The sequence below is a fragment of the Panthera onca genome, chromosome B1 (assembly GCF_046562875.1).
Source record: "Panthera onca isolate mPanOnc1 chromosome B1, mPanOnc1 haplotype 2, whole genome shotgun sequence".
Lineage (NCBI taxonomy): Eukaryota > Metazoa > Chordata > Mammalia > Carnivora > Felidae > Panthera > Panthera onca.
In genome coordinates, this window is record NC_138342.1 from 93,763,267 (window position 1) to 93,787,756 (window position 24,490).

Genomic DNA, 24,490 nt, shown 5'->3' on the forward strand with positions numbered 1-24,490 from the left:
AAAAATATTTATATTTTTAAATGGGATAGGCATGCTTCAAAGCAGTTATATGAGCTCATTTTGTAAAAAAAATAAATAAAGCTCTATATATGCAGGAACATGGGTTCATTTACACATAGGAAGAAAACTGGAAAGCTATATACCACTAAGTTAGTAGTGTCTAGTCCCAAAGGGGAAGGAGATTGAATTTTTGTTTTTCTCTTTTTTTCCTTGAGATGCATTTCTACATTGAAAGTTATCAGTTTTCATTTTAAGATATGCTCTACTTGTCAGCCTCATGCCTGACATCAGCTGGTTCAGACTGATTCACACTACCACAAAGCTTGCTTCGCCCACCTACACACTCAAGAAAAGAAGCACTGTTTCATTAAAAGAGGCTCAGAAATGTCATCTCTGTTTATGAGGTTCTGGTGCATGTGTGAAAACATTCATTACAGTCACTCAAGGTCTCATATTTCCCAAACCTCCTTGCTTCTGACTTAGGTGCCTTAGTCCTAATTCACACTGGTAACATCCCCACACCACTCTTCTTTCTGCTACTGAGTCAGTTCTTGTTAAGATCACCTTACTTCTGAGTAAACCTTAGATAAATGAAGCATCTTTCACAGCTCCAACTACCCCACCTCTAGCACTTAGCTGAGGGGACAGAAGAGGAATTTTAGAACTTAAGTTTGTAACCTAAAACTCCAAACAAAATTATTAATAGAAACACATTTTTCCCAAATACTTCTTTCTAAACACTCTTAAAATTGACTCTCATATCCTTTCTAGATTCATTTCTTTCATCAGACACAGTAGCCTCAGCTGTAGCATAGCTGTAGTATATGTCTTCTTTCTATTCCTGTCAAAGCCAAAATGAAGATGGACTTCATCTTCATTTGAGATGTTAACTGAATAGGATGAGTGAGTCCAGAACTACCCTCTTTCAGGTGCTAGAAGACATAGTCCTTTGATATAGTTAATACATTTAAAAAAAAAAAATATGGGCAACTGATTAGGGAAAACCCTCTTTTGGGGGCAAAGGAGGAACTTTTCAGTAACTGAACATTAGCTATCCCAGATTATCAGAAAAGCATTTTCTATAATTTCTTCTGTTCTCAGTGTTTGTTACTACTGCCAAGACATTTTTATAAAACTCAGAATAAAATAGAATGGCATATCAAATTAAATTATATTCCAGTTATTTCTCTTTTCCACACCAAGCATTCAAACCCACCATACATTCTCAAGACCTTGCCCGTAAGCAGGTTGTCTTTTCTCCAGTCACTGCACACCTCAGGAGAGTATGTGTGTGGGTGTGTGTTTAAAAATATTTCCGTGAATTTGTGTTCTTGTGTGTGTATGTGTTTGTTTTATCCCAAATGAATGGAGTAAGACATTTACTGACCACCTCAAAACTGAGGCTGGAAAAGAATAGGAGATGCTCCTAAGTATGTGTTAAATGAATGACCAGTGACTAACAAGTTGTATAAAATTTGAAATAAAACTTAGAAGAGAGACAACTTGCATCACCAACAACTATTCCTGAAAATTCACACCATCTTGTCATTTCAATAAATACATTAATCACTTGAATTGGTATCATGCTTTTCCATGAAGGTATTAACATATTTGATGTGTTTTAACTCCTGGCAGAATAAATTATGTTTAAAAAAAAAAAAACTGCCTAATTGAGAAATTAGTCTGCTAACACTTCATTTTGATTATGAGTAATTAAGGGTCCTCTATAATCATGGGAAAATGTTACTATCCACTGAACTGCAAATAGAATTATAATGAAATAGAGATGATATATATCATTTTTAAATGATGAGAATGACTGAGTGTTGGGTTAAACCCAAGTTACCTTCACATGTGATAAAATGCAAGCTATTTTATTTCCCACATGTGGCAATTTCTATGATTAAGGGTAATCAATTTCTCTGGCAATTGTAATTAATAATTTCTGTCCTACTGTTTCAGGAAATTTCATCCCAAAAAGTCAATGGACAACTGTTCATTGTAAATAACAAAAGCTTTTTTTTTCATGGAAAGATCTTTCAAAACAATTAGCAATTAATGAAAGGTATGCAAGTGCCCAGAATTTGCAAATGCTCAATTTCAAATGACATGGTCTTTAGCTATCCATCCAGCAAGAGAAGTAGTTTAAAATCTAAAAAATATTGCTAACAAAAATTAGAAGAGAGAAAGTAATTACTCATATATAAAGTTCAATGCAAATGTTAGAAACATAAATGAAAATAATGAAGTAATCACAAAACAAGTAGAGAGAGAATCAATTAAGAAATTGTAATAGATGTTTATATTGACTATGTTTAATTTTTGTCCCTAAACCCAAAGCAGACAGTTTTTATATCTCATACTTTATATAATCTCATACTCTATATTTATCTCATATTTTATATTTACCAGAAAAAAAGTTGATCTATAGAAAATTGACCTGTATCTAAGCTGCCCATTCCTCATGCACTAAAATCAGATTTTTAATTTTGTGATATCATAATTTCTCAAGTACTAGGAAATCTTCTGCATTATCAAAACTAATTTTCACCTCTGCTAAAGGACTTTCTTAGATTTGGATTACAAATATATGTTTTTATTACACCAGAGACCTTAACTGACTAATTTCTAAGACTGAGTCACTACCTGGAAGACAATGATAGCATTGTGATAGATCTAAATAGAAAATGATTTCTACTCTTCTCTCTGACCGTTTCTGCAGAATCCTGGGTCAAGACCTCCTGTCGGTCAATTCTCACACCAGCTCTGCTAGTCAGTTCTAAAGGGTTCCTTCCATTTCAAACCCATTAGCAATCCCTAAATTTCAACCAAAATCAGAATTAGGCGGTGATATGTACCAGAAAATTATTCAACATATCAGACTTTGTTCAAAGGTGAATCATTTTCTATCATAGGCAATTGTTTGCCTAACATGCTACTTGTATCTCTTAAATATTCTTATATGTCTGAATTGTATCTTATTCAGTTTATTTGGTCCATTCATCTCCATGGGGCTGATTTTAAACCTGTTTTCCTCCCTATATGGACAAACAAGTCATCTGTAATGAAGACTCTGTAGGGAGTTGTCACAGACATTTTTGTCTACCACATACCCCATTTAGATGTCTGTTCTGTTATAGGTCTTCCTGACATTCCTGTGTTGACAAAGCATCAACTCCCTGATGAAAATTAGGTTATCACTCCGTGGACAACCATCACTAACTGAAACTCTATAAACCAAACCATGGAACACCAAGAATAAATATAGTAAGAATTGTTTCACATGCTGTATATGACATATAAAATACAGCATTTGTCTTACTCTTATTAAAATGGAATATTTTCCTTTACCTGGTCAATGCCAATTAGTTATAGTTAAGCCACAATTTTTTGTGACATGTGACATGTCTCTCAATAAAAGGAAAAAGCATATCATAAGCCTACTTCTTAGCTGTGACATGCTGTCCAGGCTCTGGTATGCCTCAAATTGGAAAATATGCCTTTCCCATATTAAGAAAATATGCCACAAAGACTGTGAACTCTGCAGGGTTATTTACTCATGGTTTTCTGAAACTGAAAACTACCTGTTTTTAAGTCATATGTTATTAATATATGTAATTAATATATTAATTTTTTTAAAAAGGCATTCCTCTGATAGCAACGTATTTAGTGCTATAATAAGCCCAAGCAACTGCTGTTCTTTCAACTACTCTATAATATTTTATTTTAAATCTCAGGTAACATGTCCTTGAGGTGAATTGTTACAGTTATCTGGCTGTCTTCAAACTTTAGACTGAATATCTGAAGCTGTGGTTCTCAAACTTGTTTTCACATCCAAATTATCTAGGAGATTGAAAAACATACCAATACCTATATTTCCACCGCAAGGACTGCAAGTTCATTTGTCCCAGTGTGACCTGAGCTTAAAATTTTTTAATATATCCTGAGATGGTTCTAATGTACAACCAAGTTTGGAAACCACTGGTCTACAGGAATATTGATTAACTTACCACCATGTGGATATTAGGCAATATTTACTATCATCTCATCACTATCTGACAGAGTCAGAGAATGATATTCAGACTAATTAACATTGCCAGTAATTGCTACTACATAGTAAAATGCCAAGCATTTTACCAACATTTTATCTAATCCTCACAACATTCCTACACGATAGGTCTTATTATTCTCACATAGTAGATAGGGGAACTAGAGGTCTGAAAGTTTAGGTTGTTTACCCAATGCCATCAACTAATAAACGGTAGGGCTGGTATTCAAATCTATGTCTGTTTGACACTAAAAGACCCGTTCTTTACACTATGTCATACATTTTCAGTAGAGGTTATATCACCTCCAAGGAAATAAAAATTAAAGGAAGTAGACATCAAAAAATTCTTAGATACTGCAATGGGTTGTGGCCCTCCAAAGTTCAATTTTGCTGATGAAATCTTTTTCTTTAATATTTAATTTCTCTTATTGAAGAAAATTTAAATTTTATTTTATTTTTCTACTTAGGAGGATAATTGTGAAAAAGAAAAAGTTGAGAAACAGTGCACTATACCATACTCTGCCTCCAACCATTTTGGTTAATAATGAGTTAACATGTACACTACTCACATGCCACATACATATTATCTACATATCGTCTACATATATACATTATATAGAATACATGTAGAGAAAATGGCTCTACCTTCAATTTTATTTTATTTTATTTTTAATTCTTTTAATGTTTGTTTATTTTGAGGGAGAAAGAGAGAGAGAGCAGGGGACGGACAGAGAGAGTGGAGAGAGAGAGAATACCAAGCAGGCTCTGCACTGTTAAGCGCAGAGCTCAACACAGGGCTCAATCCCACAAACCATGACATCTTTGACCTGAGCCAAAACCAAGAGTTGGATGCTTAACCAACTGAGCCACCCAGGCACCCCTCTCCTCAATTTTATAATTCCCAAGTTGCACTTATATTTGAAAAGAACCACAGTATAAACAAAACTATATATGTTATAGGTCCCCAAGATAGTAATGATAGGATAGGAAGTAGTAAGTCCAAAGAGTATTATCTAAAAGTCTTCATGAATATCTATTATATTGCTACTCTAGCATTATACCAGTAGGTTGTTGTTTCAAAAATTTGAGAATTTCCTGGGTGAAATCTGAAACTGGCCCAGTATGTGAAGGGCAAGGAGAGATCAGAGAAAAAGGGAGACCACACCAGATTGGTAGGTGACAGGTTTAGCATGGGAATTTACTTACAAGGCTTATCTTGGGTGGCCACAAGGTGAGTAGATCTCCATACCCACCCACCAGAATCTTAAAAGTTTATACAAAGGCCTGAACTGGGTTCAATCACATATTCCATCCTGATGGTCTCAAAAACACATTACTTTCTCAAGGCTGTGTCCTTGAGGCAGCCTGTAATGTGGCAAAGACAATCAGAACACATGTTTCAAGTATGTAGGAGAAGGTTAGGAGTCTCCAATTGCCTGGGACCAACTTGAGGGTCAACTGGTGGTTATGTCCACTTGATGACCTCCTTCAAAATAAATACTAGAGGAAGCTTTCTCTGATATGACATGGCTAAATGTCAAATTATTTCAAAGTTTTAAATATCTGGAGGCAAAAATCAAATCATTCAATTTTGTATCTCCTATAGCACAGCACATCATATAAACTAGTCAATCAATAAAAATTAAATAGAAAATGGAATTTCCATTACCATACTGAGGTTATCAATCACATAATCAAATACACACAATAATAAAACAATTTTAAGCAAATTTTAATTAGTCTTCACTGATTTAGAAGACGTTTTTCTACTTTCTCTAGAATCATTAATTTTAAAACATTTTTAGTCTGTAACAGACAGAAGTGTAGCACAAAAAACTTCAAATTTAATATCTCCTCTAAAAAACTAGTAAGTTGATTTACCAAGTTGTCACTACTGTCCTATGAATAACACATAAAGAAGTATTTGAGGATACTAGCAAGTGCTCAAATATTGAACTCAGACTGGCTGAAGTCAATGATAAAGGCTACCCTACAGCAGTCTGAAAGGTCACCTTTAGGAAGGTGACTCTTTAAGCCAAAAAGTCAACATGTTTATGCTCCTATCAAGGAAACATAGAAATTGTGACAATCAGAAGCATGGTGTCATAATGCTTATTTGCCCAAGGCAAAGAGGGCTCTGAACAATTTCCTCAAAAAAGTTATTGCTTTGAAACTCACAACCCAGTAATTTAGAAGGACTTCTTTGTGAGCAGCATTCTAGAAAAATACTCTGAGGTTTCTAGCTAGTGAAATAAAAATTATTTGAGAATGTTACCCAACTTCAATGTGAAGAAACAGGGTAGGACCTTAGCTGGCCCAGCCTGGATCTTGTGTGGCCACCCTTGGACCAATCACTGTGGCTTGAATGTCCAGACCTGAATTTTGTGGCCTCCTCCACAGACAAAAAGTTGAGGCCTTGTGATTGGTAACCCCACCAGAATCACACAATTTGAGGGAGAAAGGAACAGTTCTTATAAGAAGGGGTAGGAGGCATGGTTAAAAGAATCAGGAATGCAGGACAGACAAAAGTAGCAGATATCTACTACACCAATGATGTGTATACAAATAATCTAGAGACCCTGTTAAAATGCAGATTATGATTCAGAAGGCCTGAGGCAAAGCCTGAGGTCGTATATATCTAAAAAGTTCCTAGGTGATGTCACAGTCCACACTTTGAATAACAAAGCACTAACCTTCTTTTTCTATGCATTGCCCACCTATGTTTAATGTGGTAGATGCTCTAAAGTTTCAGACTCACCCACAGTAATGAATGCAATCTGACATGCTTGTCTGAATATGATGCCTTCTCAGGACCAGCTGTGTCCCCGTCACAACACTGAAATAGCAGAGGTGTTGCATGTCAGGATCGAGACATATTGGCAGAACTCTGTGATAAAAACACTTTACAATTTCATAGCACCTTTCATTCCAAAGTGTTTCAGAAGCTATATACATTCAGCACCACAGAAAGATGATAGAGGCAGCAGACTCCATGGGGTGAAGGAGGTGTCAAGGGATGGAGTGGGGGTGGAGGGATAAGTAGGCCAAGGACAGTGGAACGTTTCTCTATTAAAGGCAACACAACACCAAAATGTTCTCAATGGAAAAGAATAAAACCCAAAAATCTTTAAGGTTCATGCCCAAAGAATGATAATGTAAAGATTAATGTTCAGAATCATTTTCATACAATCATCTTCTCTCAATAAATTGCCTATTCACATGGGTATTCTGTAAGCACAGAGGAAAAGAAAAGAAAAAAACAAGAATACTTAAGAGATCAGGAAATCTGTAAGGTCTGAATCCAGTAACTCTGGCCTATATAGACTATCTGAGTCTTCTTGATTAAACAATTAAGTCCTAAAATGTTAGAAGTAGCTTTTCATAACATATTTAGTGGCATGGGAAGTAGCTTTGTTTGCACAGAATTTAGTAAAAGAAATGATTTTTCCAAATATTACAAAATGCAAACATCTAACTTAACTTTAATATACCTGATGACAATGTGGATAATTTGTATATGTTCTGGAGGGGGGAAAAGTCATTTTATGACAGAGCTTGAAAATGGAAACTTTTTAATGACTCCTGGAGTGTTTGCCTTTAAAAGAAATCCATTTTCTAGCACTGCTGTTTCCCATTTGTTACCAAGGACTCCTGCGGGGCTTCCAGTGACTTGGAAAGAGTTCTATTTTCACTTCTGCTGACTCCTGTGACCACATCCAGATGATAAATGAGGACCCACAAGCTCCCACAAGACAGTTTCAAAGAGTCTGTGCTCCAGGCAGTATGTGGCTACCTGCCAGGGAAGCACATACCAAATTAAAAGGGCGAGGAGAGAAATCCTTCGCTATTTCATGTTTCCTGGGATTTCCAATGAACTCATTGGGTTAGTCTTCTTCTTTTTTTTTTTTTTTAATGTTTTAATGTTTACTTATTTTTGAGAGAGAGAGAAAAAGACAGAGCACAAGTTGGGGAGGGGCAGAGATAGAGGGAGACACAGAATCCGAAGTAGGCTCCAGGCACCAAGCTGTCAGCACAGACCCCGAAGCGGGGCTCGAACCCACAAACTGTGAGATCATGACCTGAGCCGAAGTCAGTCATTTAACTGACTGAGCCACCCAGGCACCCCAACTGCATTAGTCTTCTTTGTGAAATGTTTTAGTAAATGTCCTTATTTGTGAACATTCACAAAAACCTCAAGATAACAAGGAAAAAGAAAACAGGATTCTTAGACCACAAATCCATCTTTCCACTCCTTTTTATTCACTATCCTGTCTTTTCCCCTCCCACTTTCACTTGAGACAAGGTGGTGAAACCTTCCCCAGCCAGCAGATAACAGTGGTCACTCCATCAGGAGGATGTAATCTTGAATCACAGAGTTATTGCTTTGTCAGAGAAAAAAAAGCATGCTACTCATATCCCACAAAGAGATTTTCCATTAGGGAAAATCATTAAAATGCCCCATTCCCTGCCCCCTCACACTGTAATTCTGGGCTACAGGCACAGTTCTGCTCAAAAGCCTATTTTTATAAATGATGAAAAGTAACTGATGCATCTGGTTATCTCTCAGAATTTTGTCAGTTCCACAACTAGAAATGGTGCTGCCAGGCTCACTCCAAAGGAGGCTAGTGGTGAAGTGTAGGCTTCAGATAAGGATTTACACTGAGAGTCCAGCTCCAGAAACTGCACAAAAGATTATAGATATGAGACAGGCAAAGAGAAAGCTGCAATCATAAAATTAGAGTTAATGCAATCTTGTGGAAAAATGAATACATTCCATTTTGGTTTACTACACATTTGACAATAGCACAGAAACAAAACTGAATGTACACCTTGAGAATTATAATACATATAACTACCAGCTTGGAATAACAATATAAAAAGAAAAGAAAGTTACGAGTTAAATGGCACATTTTAAGCAATGAAGTCTTTGGAATTAAATCTTTGTTTGACTCATCATTTGACTAACTGATAGTCCATTTGTTTCTCAAAGATTTAAGTTGGCTCAACATTTAATTAATGTCAAACACATAAATATGGATTTATGCATCCAGGCACAGTTCTAGGAATTGGGGACTCTTGGCAATCAAGACAACTATGGCTTTGCCTCTTAAAGTTTCCTTCTAACATTATGGTCTGGTTGACCATGAGGAATGTAATTGTCCCAGTATGAACTACTGAAACTAGAACAGTACTATTGAGACCTTTATCATACTTGCATCATCTGCTACCTTTTAAACACATATTTACTGAGTGGAAGTGTTTATCTTTAACACAAAATTAACCATACCAATCTGTACAATCTGTAAATTTTAACAAGTTTTCTTCTGCTGACTGAGTCTACACTCATTAAAGACACCTTAACATGGATAATAAAATATTTTCAGAGTTCAGATAACAGTTCAGTGTAACTTAATTTAACTCCAAAAACACCTATTAATGGTCTTTGAAGTGTAAAGCATAACGTGTGGCCCCCAAGAAGCACAAAACCAATTAAGACATGGTGCCTACTCAGGCTGTTTAAGTAGCATTCAGGAGATATTTACATGAAGAACAGGTATAGAAATTAGAATAAGGTGTAGACTGTAACATAGGTTTAAATTTATGCTCCAGGTATATGTGGAAACAAAAGGTTAACTTTAGCTAAGACAACTGGAAAAGATCTCTACAGCAGCTGAAATTGCAAAAATGCCATGAAGAATGAATTAAGCTCATCAAGCAGATTGGGTAAGGGCAGAAGGGTATAATGGTTAAGAACGGTTAAGTGACAGAATTCTGGCAATCTTTCCTACTAGCTATAAAACTTGGTCTAGTTTCTCATTTGTGAACAGGGACAATGTAAAAATATATCATAAAGATGCTATAAATATTAAATTAAGATGATTCACGTAAAATCTTTTACAGAGTGCCTGTTATATAGTGCTCAATAAATATTAGTTTCTGTTATTATTATAGAGTAAGAGTGGAGGAAGAGGAGTAGGGAAGTATAGATTACGCTTAAGGAATAGCCGAAGAGGCATGTGCAGGGCTTATTGAAAAAGGAACCTTGAGAAATAGATTATTGAGGGCCTCAAAATACAAGAAAAGTAAATGACCTTTATTAGAAAAGTAATAAAAAACCACTCAAGAATTTGGAGTAAAGGAATAAGTGACATAACCAAACCATAATTAAATTGTGTTTCACTCTTACCAATTTTAAGATATTTCTAAAGCCTTGTTAAGATGAATAGTTGTGCAACAATCAGGAATTTGGGTACTGCTAATTAATAGCTACTATTCACCAAGCACTTAAAATACACAAGCATTGTGTTCAGTACTGTGCATTTTTCTAAATCTTTACCAAAAAAATATATAAATCACGTATAACAGATATACATAACAAATGAGAAAACTAAGATGCAAATAGATTTTTAAAAATCTCAAGGTCACACAACTAAAAGAAAAGTGAATATTATACAACAATGAATTCTTCAACAAACTTAATAGTATGGTTCTGGTTTGTTCTATCCTAATGTATATCACACTTCATTGTATTTGACTGCTTGTCTGCTACCCTACTAGAGTGAAAGTTCCTTGAATTGGGGACTATACATCAGTCACCATTGTGATCTAGGCAATTAACAACCATGTTGTGAATAAATAAATAAATGAATAAATATAATTTTACAGCAGAATTTTCCTTAAATAGCATATTTATTAGCTTCATCTGACTCATTGCAAGCCTGCTAGAGTTATTTCTAGAATATATGTACAGAGTTTGTACTTTAAACTTTTTAAACTTTATAACAGAATAGTTTTAGAAAGTTTCCTGGCCTGATTAATGTATTATACCCTTTAAAATATGAACAAAACAACTCTTTCAGAATATTTGATTCATGCACCTTGTATCTGTGCCATCTACAACCTCATGGTTTTTGTTAAATACTTTATATTATTCTAGACAGGGAAAGTTTCAAATTTCTATTCTTTGAGTAATCTTTTCCATGAAAAGGAAAAAAAAAAGGTATTTCTTAAAACAACTATATTTAGAGTTCTCTAGAGTCAATGTGACCCACATTTAGCCCAGTCAAAAAAGAAAATGTACAAAAAAAAAAAAAGATAGAAATATGAAACACAATAATTCTAAAAATGGGTAATGAGTAAGGTTAAAAAAATACAAACACTTCAGATCATTTAAGTATGGGTTTTGTTTGGATGACTGATGTTGATTCTCTGGCTCCAGACTAACATGATATAAACAGAAATTATACTGTCATTTGTTTAATATATTGATTGAAACTGATATTATCTACTACACATTACTATGGATAATCTTAAATGGCTTGGAATTTAAAAGAAGAAAGCACATAAGACAATTTGATTTTTCCAGAAGATTCACAACCCAAATTATTTTTTTCTTTGGTTCAGCACAATCAATGTGAGGCTTATGATAATTCATAAAGGCTAAAGGATAGCTAGAAAAATCAAGTTCTGGGATTTTTAAATTGCCAAGAATAATCCAAATAGAGAATGATGCAGACAGAAAATATACATATATATGTATCCGGATTGGATGATTACCAAAGATCTTAATTTCTGCATTATGACTTTTAAATATTTCATGTTTTCTACAGTTGTAATAAAGAATCTGATTCCATTTATAATGTTTGACTGCCAACAGCTTTTAACGTCCATCACCACCCTTCCTTTTCTGTCCCTCAAATGCCCAAGCTAATGAAAAGCCCCAGATGCTGCCTCTTTTGGTGCCAGTGGGAAGTTCAAACCACATAATCCCTGGGCCATGTGCCAGAACCCATGCCCCTCGACCTATCCCCTAACTACAGTAAAAGCTAAACCAACCTCCTTTCCCTTCTATTTCACACTATCTCTGGACCTGCTTAGGACACTAACTTGCATTTCACAGAAAGCTCATTTTCAAGTAATAAACCTTTTCATACCCACTCGGTGCATGTGTGATATCATCACTTACACCATCAAAATAAAATTTTGGGTTAGAGTTCATCTACCTCTACAGAGTGGGTGACAATGGCCAATGTATATTATTTTTATTATTTAAAAAGCACATGGAGGTACCTGAGAGGTTCAGTCAGTTAAGTGTCTGAATCTTGATCTCAGCTCAGGTCTTAATCTCAGGGTTGTGAGTTCAAGCCCTGTACTGGGCTCCATGCTGGGGGTGAAGCCTACTTTAAATAAATAAATAAATAAATAAATATATAAATAAATAAAGCTCATAAAAATGAATGGAGTGTAAAGGTACTGATGAATCTTATCAGCTTACACCATGTCTCTCATACACACACATGCATTTACATACACACTAACACACACACACACACACAAGATAAAATATATGTAACTTTTCAATGCATATTTCCCAGATATTTTGTAACAATAATTTTACATCAGTGCATGGAAGAAATTAAACTATTTCTTTCAAATAATCTGTGGAAATATTATATGGTATGAATAACTGACAAAATGGACAGTGAGGAAATTTTGATCAGAGTATATTGTGAAAACAAAAGTATAAAAGTAAACATTTATCAAGTGCTATTGTGAACTAATCTCTAGCATAAAAAGTTTCATATGTATTAACTCCTTTAGCCCTTATAACAACCCTATGCAGTAGATATTTTTAGGATCTCATTTGACAGATGAGGAAACTACATCCCAAGGAGATTAAGTAACTTGCTCAAGATCATAAAGTTAGTAAGTGGAAGAGGTGAGATTTGAAAAACCAGAAAACATGCTTCCAGAATCACATATCATAAAATATCTCCTTAATCACCTTCTCTATAAAATTTAATAACACTGATTATTAGAGGATGATTCAAGATGATGGTGTATGAAGATCCTAAACTCACTTCCACCCACAGACACACTGAATCTACAGTTACATATGGAATAAATTCCCCTTGAAAAAGATGTTAAAACTAGCTGAATACTTCTTCACAACAAACAGTAAAAGGACCAGATCAAGATGGTTAGGAGAGACAGAGAGGTAGTCTTGCCAAAAATCCCATCCCTGGAACAGGAAGGATCTCAAAAACCAGAGCTTCTCTCTGAGGAGTGAGGGATTTGTGCCCCACAGGCACTCCAACACCTAGGACCTACAACATAAATATGAGACCCCAAAATATCTGGCTTTGAAAATATCCAGGAGACCCAAAGGGCAATAGGAAACTGAGAAACTTGCCTTAAAGAGCTTGTATACAGACTCAGTCACCCCAGGGACCAGTGAAAATTAGCAGTTTGAAAAGCACTTAGACTATATGTGAAGATGATTACTTTGGTAATCTTACAGCATCTTCCAAAGGGGCAGGGGCCTGTTGGGACACTCTCCGAAGTTGAGCCACTGACAGGCACTATTTTTGTGCTCTCCCTCTACCATGATAATTTTGATGGACATGTCCAGACCCTGTGCTCTCCCACTGCTTGCTAAAGAAAATAGTTGCACCCCAGACTTGCATTTTCCTATCTCCCTGTGAAAACAGGCAGGCATGCCCCTGCCCTGCACTCTCCAGCTGCCTTGCTAAGGCCAAGGAGCATGTGCAGTCCACAATAAGTGATGCCCCTTGATCACCTAGTTCTGGTGGCCAGAAAGAAGGTTGCATTTTGGCAGACTACCACCCCAGGGCACCACACAGACAGCAAACTGAAACACACTCCCAGACCTTTTGTTAAAAAGGCATATTTACTTGTACTAGAGCTTTAGCCTAAAGGGCAGACTTCAGGTTTGCCACATATCTGTAGGCTACAAATGTAGGCAGGAAATGTAGGCAGAGGGACACCTCTTCGTGCTCTCTCTAGGCCTTACTACAGCTCAGTGGTGTCTCCCAGAAAAGAGCTTATACACTTGTCTGTATCTCCAGTTTTTTCAACTGTCACCCAGGGAACATCTCTAGATTTTCTGGTCTGGAGGATAACAGAGTTTCATCGTGGTACCAAGGAACTGATATATTTATATACTTAAAAGCTCCTGCCTGAACAACAGATGTTGCGAGGATGCAGAGAAAGGGGAACTCTTTTGCACGGCTGGTGAGAATGCAAACTGGTGCAGTGACTCTGGAAAACAGTATGGAGGTTCCTCAAAAAATTAAAAATAGAACTACCCTATGACCCAGCGATTGCATGACTAGGTATTTACCCAACGGATACAGGTGTGCTGTTTCAAAGGGGTACATGCACCCTAATGTTTATAGCAGTACTATTGACAATAGTCAAAGTATGGAAAGAGCCCAAATGCCCATCGATGGATGAATGGATAAAGAATGATGAATGGTATATATATAATGGAGTATTACTTGGCAATCAAAAAGAATGAAATCTTGCCATTTGCAACTATGTGGATGGAACTAGAGGGTATTATGCTAAGAGATTAGTCAGTCAGAGAAAGACAAACATCATATGACTTCTCTCACATGAGGAATTTAAGATACAAAACAGACGAACATAAGGAAAGGGAAGCAAATATAATATAAGAACAGGGAGGGGGATGAAACATAAGAGACTCTTAAATATAGAGAACAAACAGAGGGTTGCTAGAGGGGTTGTGGGAGAGGGGATGGGCGAAATGGGTAAGAGGCATTAAGGAAGACACTCGTTGGGATGAGCACTGGGTGTTATACATAGGTGATGAATCACTGGAATACTGAAATCACTGTTGCACTATATGCTAACTGGGATGCAAAAAAAAAAAAAAAAAAAAAAAAAGCTCCTGCCTGAGGGGCTTGGCTTCTAATTAGGCTGAAACTAGGTGCTGACTGAGAGTCCTCTCTTTGGAACACTGACAGGGCTTGGCACACCCTCAACAACTGGGAACAATCATGAATAATCAGGCTGCTTAGACAATTACAAGGATTTGAAAGAGAACCAAGAGCTAGGGCAAAGTTGAAAGATAAGGTCCATCTCCTACACAAGGCTATTTATTGAAGATTGGAAGAGATAGCTATTTCTTAATACACAGAAACAGAGAATCAAGCAAAATAAGAAAACAGAGGAATATGTTCTAAACAAAAGAACAAGCTAAAACTACAGGGGAAAAAAACCTTAATGAAACATAAATAAATAATTTATCTGATAAAGAGTTCCAAGTAATGGTCATAAAGATGCACATGGAACTTGGGAGAAGAATGAATAAACATAAGGAGAACTTCAACAAAGAGAAAATATAAGAAAATACCAAACAAGTCACAGAGCTGTCTTTAGCTGTCAAAAACTAGGGTTCAACAGCAAATTAGATGAAGTAGAAGAAAGGGTCAGCAATCTAGAAGATAGAACAATGGAACTCACACAAACAGAACAGAAAAAAAGAAATTCAAATGTGAAGATACCTTAAGGGATCTATAGAACAATATCAAACAAAATAACATTTGCATTATAAGGGTCCCAGAAGGACAAGAGAGAGAGAAAGCAGCAGAGCTTATTTGAAGAAATAATGGCTGAAAACTTTCCTACCTTGAAAAATTAAAAAGACATCCAGATCCAGGAAACCCAAGAATTACAAATAAGATGAGCCCCCAAGATCCATACTAAGACACATTATAATTAAAATGTCAAGTGGTGCCTGGGTGGCTCAGTCAATTCTTGATCCCAGCTCAAATCTTGATCTCACAGTCATGAGTTTTGGCCTCACACTGGGCTCCACACTGGGCATGGAGCCTACTTAAAAAAAGAAAAAAAAAGTCAAAAGTTGAAGATAGAGGAAAAAATATTTAAAGCAGCAAGAGGAAAACAATTTCCACAAGACCTCCACAAGAAGAATGAGTAGATTTTTTAGCAGCAACTTTGCAGACCATAAAGGAATGAAATGATATATTCAAAGTTCTGAAAGGAAAAAAGCTTCCAACCAAGAATACTTTACCCAACAAGGTTATCATTCAGAATTGAAGGAGTTTCCCAAACAAGAAAAAGCTAAAGGAGTTCATCACCACTAATTCTACCTTAAAAAAATGTTAAAGGGCCTTCTTAAGCTGAAAAGAAAGAGCATTAATTAATAACAAGAACACATATGAAAATATAAATCTCATTGGTAAAGATAAATATATAGTAAAGGTAGTGAATTAATCAGTTGTAAAGCTAGTATAAACATTAAAAAACAAAAGTATTGAAAATAACTATAATTACTATAATCATTTAAGGGATGCACAAAATTTTTAAATGTGAAATGTCTCATCAAAACATAAAACATGGGTGTGGGGATCTATGAAAGTGTATAGTTTTAGAATATATTTGAACTTAAGTTTCTAGCAACTTAAAATAGACTGATTAGGCTATTATATGAGAGCTCACAATACCCACAAAACAAAAACTTATAGGAGATAAAAGAGGCAGAGGAAGAAGAAGGAGGAGGAGGAAGGAAGGAATCTAAGCATAACACTAGAAAGTCATCAAACCATAACAGAAAAGAGCAAAAGAAGAACAAAGGAGCAGAGAGAAACTACAAAACAGTCAGAAAACAACTAACAAAATGACAATAAGTACATACCTATCAATAATAACTTTACATTTAAATGGACAAAGTTCTCCAATCAAAAGACACAGAACAGCTGAGTGGATAAAACAACCAACAAACCACCACCACAACAAAAACCAAGACCATCTATATGATGCCTACAAGAGACTCACTTCCAATGTAAATAGACACACACATGGGAAGCAAAGGGATGGAAAAAGATGTTTCACAGAAATGGAAATCAAAAGAAAGCCAGGGTAGCTATACTTATATCAAATAAAGTAGACTTTAAAACAAAGACTGTAATAAAAGATAAAGAAGAGCATTACATAATAATAAAGGGGGTCAATCCCATAAAGGGATAAACATTTGTAAATATTTATGCATCCAACATAGGAACACCTAATATATAAAGTAAATATTAACAGATCTAAAGGAAGAAATTGATAGCAATACAATAATAGTAGGGGACATTAATATTCCACTTACACCAATGGATAGATCATCCATACTGAATATCAATAAGGAAACATCAACCTTAAACAACACATTATACCAGATGGACTTAATAGATATATAGAGAACATTCCATCCAAAAGCCACATAAAACACATTCTTTTCAAGTGCACATGGAGTATTCTCCAGGATAAATCATATGTTAGGCCACAAAACAAGTCTTAATAAATTTAGGAAATTTTGAATCATATCAAGTGTCCTTTCTGACCACAATGGTATAAAACTAGAAATCAATTTCAAGGAAAAAAAACTCAGAAGATCACAAATATGTGAAGATAAAATAACATGCTACTGAACAATCAATGCATCAATCAATGCTTCTTTCAATGAAGCAATCAAAGGAGAAATCAAAATAATACTTTGATACAAATAAAAATGGAAATACAACTTACTAAAATCTACGGGATGCAGTAAAAGTGGTTTTAAGATGGGGTGCCTGGGTGGCTCAGTTGGTTAAGCGGACTACTTCAGCTCAGGTCATGATCTCATGGTCCATGAGTTCGAGCCCTGTGTCGGGCTCTGTGCTGACAGCTCAGAGCCTGGAGCCTGTTTCAGATTCTGTGTCTCCCTCTCTCTGACCCTCCCCCGTTCATGCTCTGTCTCTCTCTGTCTCAAAAATAAATAAACGTTAAAAAAAATTTTTTTTAAAGTGGTTTTAAGAGAGAAGTTCATAACAATACAGGCCTACCTCAAGAAACAAGAAAAATCTCAAATAAAAAATTTAACTTTACACTTAAACTAGAAAAAGAACAAATGAAGCCCAAAATTAGCAGAATGAAGTAAGATCAGACTAAAAATATACAAAATAGGGGCGCCTGGGTGGCTCAGTAAGTTGAGTGTCTGACTTCAGCTCAAGTCATGATCTCATGGTTCGTGGGTTTGAGCCCCACGTCAGGCTCTGTGCTGACAGCTCGGAGCCTGCAGCCTGCTTCAAATTCTGTCTCCGGCTCTCTTTGCCCCTCCCCCACTTGTGCTTTGTCTCTCTGTCTCTCAAATAAATAAACATTTAAAAATAAATAAATAAATAAAAACAAAAATATATAAAATAGAGACTAAAAAGACAATAGAATTGGTCAATGAAATAAGCCAGTTCTTTGAAAAAATTAAAAAACTGATAAACCATCAGCTAGATTCATCAAGAAAAGAGATTCAAATAAATAAAATCAGAAATGAAAGAAGTTACAAGTGATACCACAGAAATACAAAGTATTATAAGAGACTACTAGGAATAATTATAAGCCAACAAACTGGACAACCTAGAAGAAATGTATAAATTCCTAGAAACATACACTGTTCCAAGACTGAATCATGAATAAATAGACAATATGAATGGACCAATTACTACTAAGGAGTAATCAAAAACTTCCCAACAAACAAAAGCCTAGGACCAGATGGCTTCACTGGTAAATTCTACTGAACATTTAAACAAGACTTAATACCCATCTTTTTCAAAATCTTTCAAAAATTTGAAGAGCGTATTCTTCCAAATTCATTTTATGAGGACAGCACTACCCTACACCAAAATCAGACAAGGACACCACAAAAAAGAAAATTGTAGGCCAATATCCCAGATGAATATAGATGCAAAAATCCTCAATAAAATATTAGCAAACTGAATTCAACAATACAGTAAAAGGATCATATAGTATGATCATGTGGGACTTACTCCAGGGATGCAAGAATGGTTGTACATCCACAAATCAATCAAAGTGATATACCACATTAACAAAATTTTAAAAAAATAATCCTATGACCATCTCAATAGATGCAGAAAAAGCATTTGATGAAATTCAACATCCATTTATATAAAAACTCTGTGGGTACTAAAAAAATGGGTATATACAGAATGTACTTCAGCATAATAAAGGCCATATACAAGCCTACAGCTAACATCATACTCAGTGGTGAAAAGCGAAAAGCTTTTCTTCTAAGATGAGGAACAATTCAAGGATGCTCACTCTTGACACTTTCATTCAACATAGTATTGGAAGTCCTAGTCAGAGCTATTACGCAAGAAAAATAAATAAAAGGCATCCAAATTTAGAAGGAAGTAGTAAAATTGTCACTATTTTTGTGGACAACATGACTTTTGTATATAGAAAACTTTAAAGATTACGTGGAAAACAACTGTTTAAATAAACTAATTCACTAAAGTTGTAGGGTATAAAATCAACATACAAAAATCTGTTCTATTTCTATACACTAAGAATAAACTACCAAAACAAAAAATTAAGAATACAATCCCATTTAATTAGTACCCAAAATCTATAAAGAACTTATCAAACTCAACACCCAAAAACTAAATAACCCAGCTAAGAAATGGGCAGAAGACATGAATAGAAACTTTTCTAAAGAAGACATCATATGGTTAACAGACACGTGAAAAGATGCTCAACATCACTCATCATCAGATAAATACAAATCAAAACTACAATGAGATACCACCTCACACCTGTCAGAATGGCTAAAATTAGTAACACAAGAAATAACTGGTGTTGATGAGGATGTAAAGAAAGGGAAACCCTCTTGAACTGTTGGTAGAAAAGAAAACTGGTGCAGTCACTCTGGAAAACAGTATGGAGGTTCCCCAAAAAACTAAAAATAGAACTGCCCTATGACCCAAAAATTGCACTATGAGGTATTTACCCAAAGGATACAAAAATGCTTATAGAAGCATTATCAACAATAGCCAAACTATGGAGAGCCCAAATGTCCATCAACTGATGAAGGGATAAAGAAGAGGGGATATAATAATGGAATATTACTTAGCCATCAAAAGGAATGAAATCTTGCCATTTGCAATGATGTGGATGGAGTAGAATGTGTTATGCTAAGTGAAATAAGTCAATCAGAGAAAGACAAATACCACATGATTCACTCATATGTACAATTTAAGAAACAAAACAGATGAACATATGGCAAGGGCGGAGAGAAGAGAGGGAAACAAACCACAAGAGACTCTTAACGATAGAGAACAAACTGAGGGTTGATAGAAGGAGGTGAGTGGGAGATGGGCTAGATGGGTAATGGATATTAAAGAGGGCACTTATTGTGATGAGCACTGGGTGTTGTATGTAAGTGATGAATCACTGAATTCTACTCCTGAAACCAATATTAGACTGTATGTTAACTAAAATTTAAATAAAATTAAAAAAGAACACAATCCCATTTAAAATTTCACCAAAAACAATAAAATTCCTAGGAATAAATTTAACCATATCCACCAAACACTATAATAAAACACTGATGAAAGAAATCAAAGAAGGCACAATTAAATGGAAAGATATTCTGTGTTCACAACTTAGAAGAATTAATACTGTTAAAATGTTCATATTAGTGAAAGCAATCTACAGATTCAATGAAATCTCTACCAAAATTCCAATGGCATTTTTCACAGAACTAGCACACATAATTCTAAAATTTGTATGAAACCACAAAAGATCCCACATAGCCAAATCAAATCTGAGAAAGCACAGTGCAGGTGGCATCATGCTCCCTGATTTCAAACTATACTACAAAGCTAAAGTAACCAAAACAGCATGTTTCCATAAAAGCAGACACAGATCAGTAGAATAGAGTAGTGAAACCAGACAATAGTCAATTAATCTAAGACAAAAGAGAAAAATAATTACAATGAAAAAAGAATAATCTCTTTAATTAATGGTGCTGGAAAAACTGGACAGTCACATGCAAAACATTGAAACTAAAATGCTATCTTATGTCATACACAAAAATTAACTCAAAATAAATTAAAGACTTGACCATAAGACCTGAATCATAAAACTCCTGGGAGAAAACATAACTGATAATCTCCTTGACATTGGTCTTGGTGATGTTTTTTGGGATTTAACTCTAAGAACAAGGGCAACAAAAGCCAAAATAAATAAGTGGGGCTACATCAAACTAAAAGCCTCTGCACAACAAAGAAAACATCAACAAAATGAAAAGGCAACCTATTGAATAGGAGAATACATTTGCAAATCATGTAGCTGATAAGAAGTTAATATCCAAAATATATAAAGAATTCATATAATCAAATAGCAAAAAGATAATAACAATCCAATTTTTAAAACGGGCAGAGGGTAGTTCTGATTAAAAAAAAGTGGGCAGAGGTTCTGAATAGACACTTTTCTAAGACATACAGATGGCAAACAGGCACATGAAAAGATCCTCAGCATCACTAACCACCAGGGAAATGCTAATCAAAACCACAATGAGCTATTACCTCAGACCTATTGGGATGGCTATCATTAAAAACAAAATAAAAAATACAGGTGAGGATATGGAGAAAAGGGATTCATCATGCACTGTTGATGTGGGAATGTAAATTGGTACAGCCACTGTGGAAAATAATTTAGAGTTTCCTCAAACAATTAAAAACAGAACTACCGTATGATCTAGAAATTACACTTCTGGATATTTATTTGAAGAAAGTGAAAACATAAATTCAAAAAGATAAATGCACCCCTATGTTCAGTGCAGTATTATTCACAATAGTCAAGATATGGAAACAACCTAAGTGGCCATCAATGGATGAACGGACTGATCTCTCTCTCTCTCTCTCTCTCTCTCTCTCTCTCTCTATATATATATATATATATATATATATATATACATATATAGATATACACACACACAGTGGAATACAACTCAACCATAAAAAGGAATGAAATCTTGCCATTTGCAACAACATGGGTGAACCTAGGGAGTATTAAGTGAAATAAGCCAGACAGAAAAAGGCATATATTCTATGATCTCACTTATAGGTGGAATCTAAAAGTCATAAAAAGCCAATTCATGGAAATGGACAATAGAGTGGTGGTCACCAGAGGGAAGGGGGTTTGGGGAGTGGATAAAATGGGCGAAAGGAGTGGGGAGGACTTTCAGTTGTAAGATGAATAAGTTAGGGGATATGTTGTGCAACACGGTTAGTATAGCCAATGGTATTGTGGTACATATTTGAAGGTTGCTGGGACAGTGGATCTTAAAAGTTCTCATCATAAAAAACAAATTGTAACTTTTTATGGTGACAAATGATAACTAGACTTACTGTGGTGAACATTTAGCAGTGTATACAAGTGTTAAATCGTTACATTGTACACCTATAACTAATATATGTAAATTATACCTCAACAAAAGATTTAATAACTCCATTTTTATCATAATTATATTTTACACATGATTTATCTATTCCCTTCTATGAACATTTAAGTTTTCAGCATTTTTCCAGTGATCAAGCCCTAAACTAAATGCAAGCTCCAGAATGACACTTACCATGGATTAAATTTATAGAGCATCCGTTCACATTTTTCCTTTTCCTAATAATGGCCCAATTTTCCTTCATGCATTCATCTCTTCTCCCATACAATCCATATGCATAAAGGGCAATTATCACACTGTGAACTCTAGGAGTAAACCTGACTGGTTTAAATCACCTCTGCCACAGTGATTGGGTCAGGAATACAGACATAAACCAAGTAGCATAGGTCACTGACCTAGCCACAAGGATTAGCTCAGGAATGGGCAAGTTACCTAATTTAGATCAATGAAATGCAGAGAAAGATTTACATAAAACTCCTGGGAAATCATTTTTCTCACTATTAATAATAATATAAAAAACGGGAAAAAAGTCCTCACTTCCTCTGAAAGTCATGAAATAGAACTATGAAGCTTAAAATAACTGCAATCATTTTACCTCCATGAAGGAAGCCAGCCTGAAGATGAAGCCAATACACAGAGGAGGGTACAGCTGAGCAAACTGTGGAGAAACAGCCAGAACTACTGGATTAAGCCAGCCTGAAGCTCGCCTCCTCTGAATTTTCGAGCATGGGAGCTAATAATATTTATGTTTGTTTAAGCTAGTTTAATTTTGTTTTCTGTTACTTGCAGTCCTAACTCACACAAATGTAAAATCAGACTCCCTCTAGTGATTTTATATTGCTCCATCCTTTCAACAAACATCTGTACAAAACACCCTCTTGGTACCAGTATAACATTCCTTTTTCACGTGGAGTGGGACATTAATAACTTTTCTCTAAGATTTGTGGCTGTACATCTGTATTTTTCATTTCCAGAAATGTTGTTAACTGCCTTACCTCACTATTTCTCATCATATTTACTCCCAGGCTTTTTCACAGTTTGTTCCTGGGTACTACATCATAACAGGGATCAGTGGAAGGAAGCTCAAAAGAGCCTCAAGATTGTTTTCAGTGTTTTATTCCTTATACTCCCTGAGTCACTCTTCACATAGGACTCGGAAGTGATGACTGTGGGTACATGGAAAGTCACTGAAGGATGAAATAATATTGATTGAACTGAGCACTTAGAGCAGTGAAATCTCACACATTAAAAAATAGGGATTTTGGAACAATTGGTAAATGGTTGAATAAATTATATTCTAGGCACTTCAAGAAATTTTGTATAGTTACACAGTTTTTTTTTTTTTTTATTATGACTCTAGAGACTATGGTAAAATGTGAAGGAAAAAGTTATTAAACTAAATGGAGGAAAAACATACAAAATTGTATACACAATATTTATAATTTATATAATAGTCACAAACCAAACCAAACTAAAACAAAACAAAATATCATTTAAGTTTATTTATTTATTTTGAGAGAGAGAGCACACCCATGAGCATGGAAAGCAGCAGAGAGAGAGGGAGAGACAGAAAATCACAAGCAGGCTTCGGACCCTCAGTGCACGCCCGATGTAGGTCATGTGAGATCATGACCTGAGCCAAACTTCGGATGCTTAAACGACTGAGTCACCCAGGTGCCCCTAAAACATAATTTTTAAAACCCTGAAGCACATAAAAAGTAAACAAAACAAACATGAAAAATATACTAACAATGGTTGCCCTGGGGACTATAGAAATTTTTCCTGTTCTTTTCTTTCTTTTTAAAAAAATTTTTTTAATCTTTATTTATTTTTGAGAGAGAGACAGAGTGTGAGCAGGAGAGGAGCAGAGAGAGAGGGAGACACAGAATCCAAAGCAGGCTCCTGACCCTGAGCTGTCAGCACAGAGCCCGACGCGGGGCTCGAACTCACGAACCATGGGATCATGACCTGAGCTAAAGTTGGACACTCAACGGAGCCACCCAGGCGCCCCTTCTTTCACTCTTTTTAATGAACATAGATTATTTAATGAAGGAAAATTTTAATGTTCTAACATAGAAATGCTAGCATCATTTTAACTAACCACATTTTTTTAATGGACAGATTTGTTTGCAATGTACAGAGAGGAAACATTTAGCCTTACACAGCTTGAGGATCTCAATGTGCACTTCCCCAAAGAAGTTTCTAGGTCAAAGGAGATATACAGTATCCAAAATAAGACCTCACCCTCCATAAAATTTAAATAATGTCCCTCAAGTGCTAAGAAACAAAAGACCACCAGTCAGGCTCCCCGGGTCATTTGGCAATCTCTCAGCCTCCTCCAAGAGCAGTATCATGCAAGAAATAATGTAGGGGGG

General features: G+C 35.5%; 1 long non-coding RNA gene across 1 annotated transcript in view; it reads right to left on the bottom strand.

Moving 5' to 3' along the window:
* LOC132692193 (uncharacterized) overlaps positions 1-24,490 on the bottom strand; it is a 321,863-nt gene that overhangs the window by 140,900 nt on the left and 156,473 nt on the right. The window contains exon 3 of the long non-coding RNA XR_009616226.3: positions 6,807-6,884. This is a non-coding gene — a long non-coding RNA (uncharacterized LOC132692193). The remainder of the gene's footprint in view (positions 1-6,806; positions 6,885-24,490) is intronic.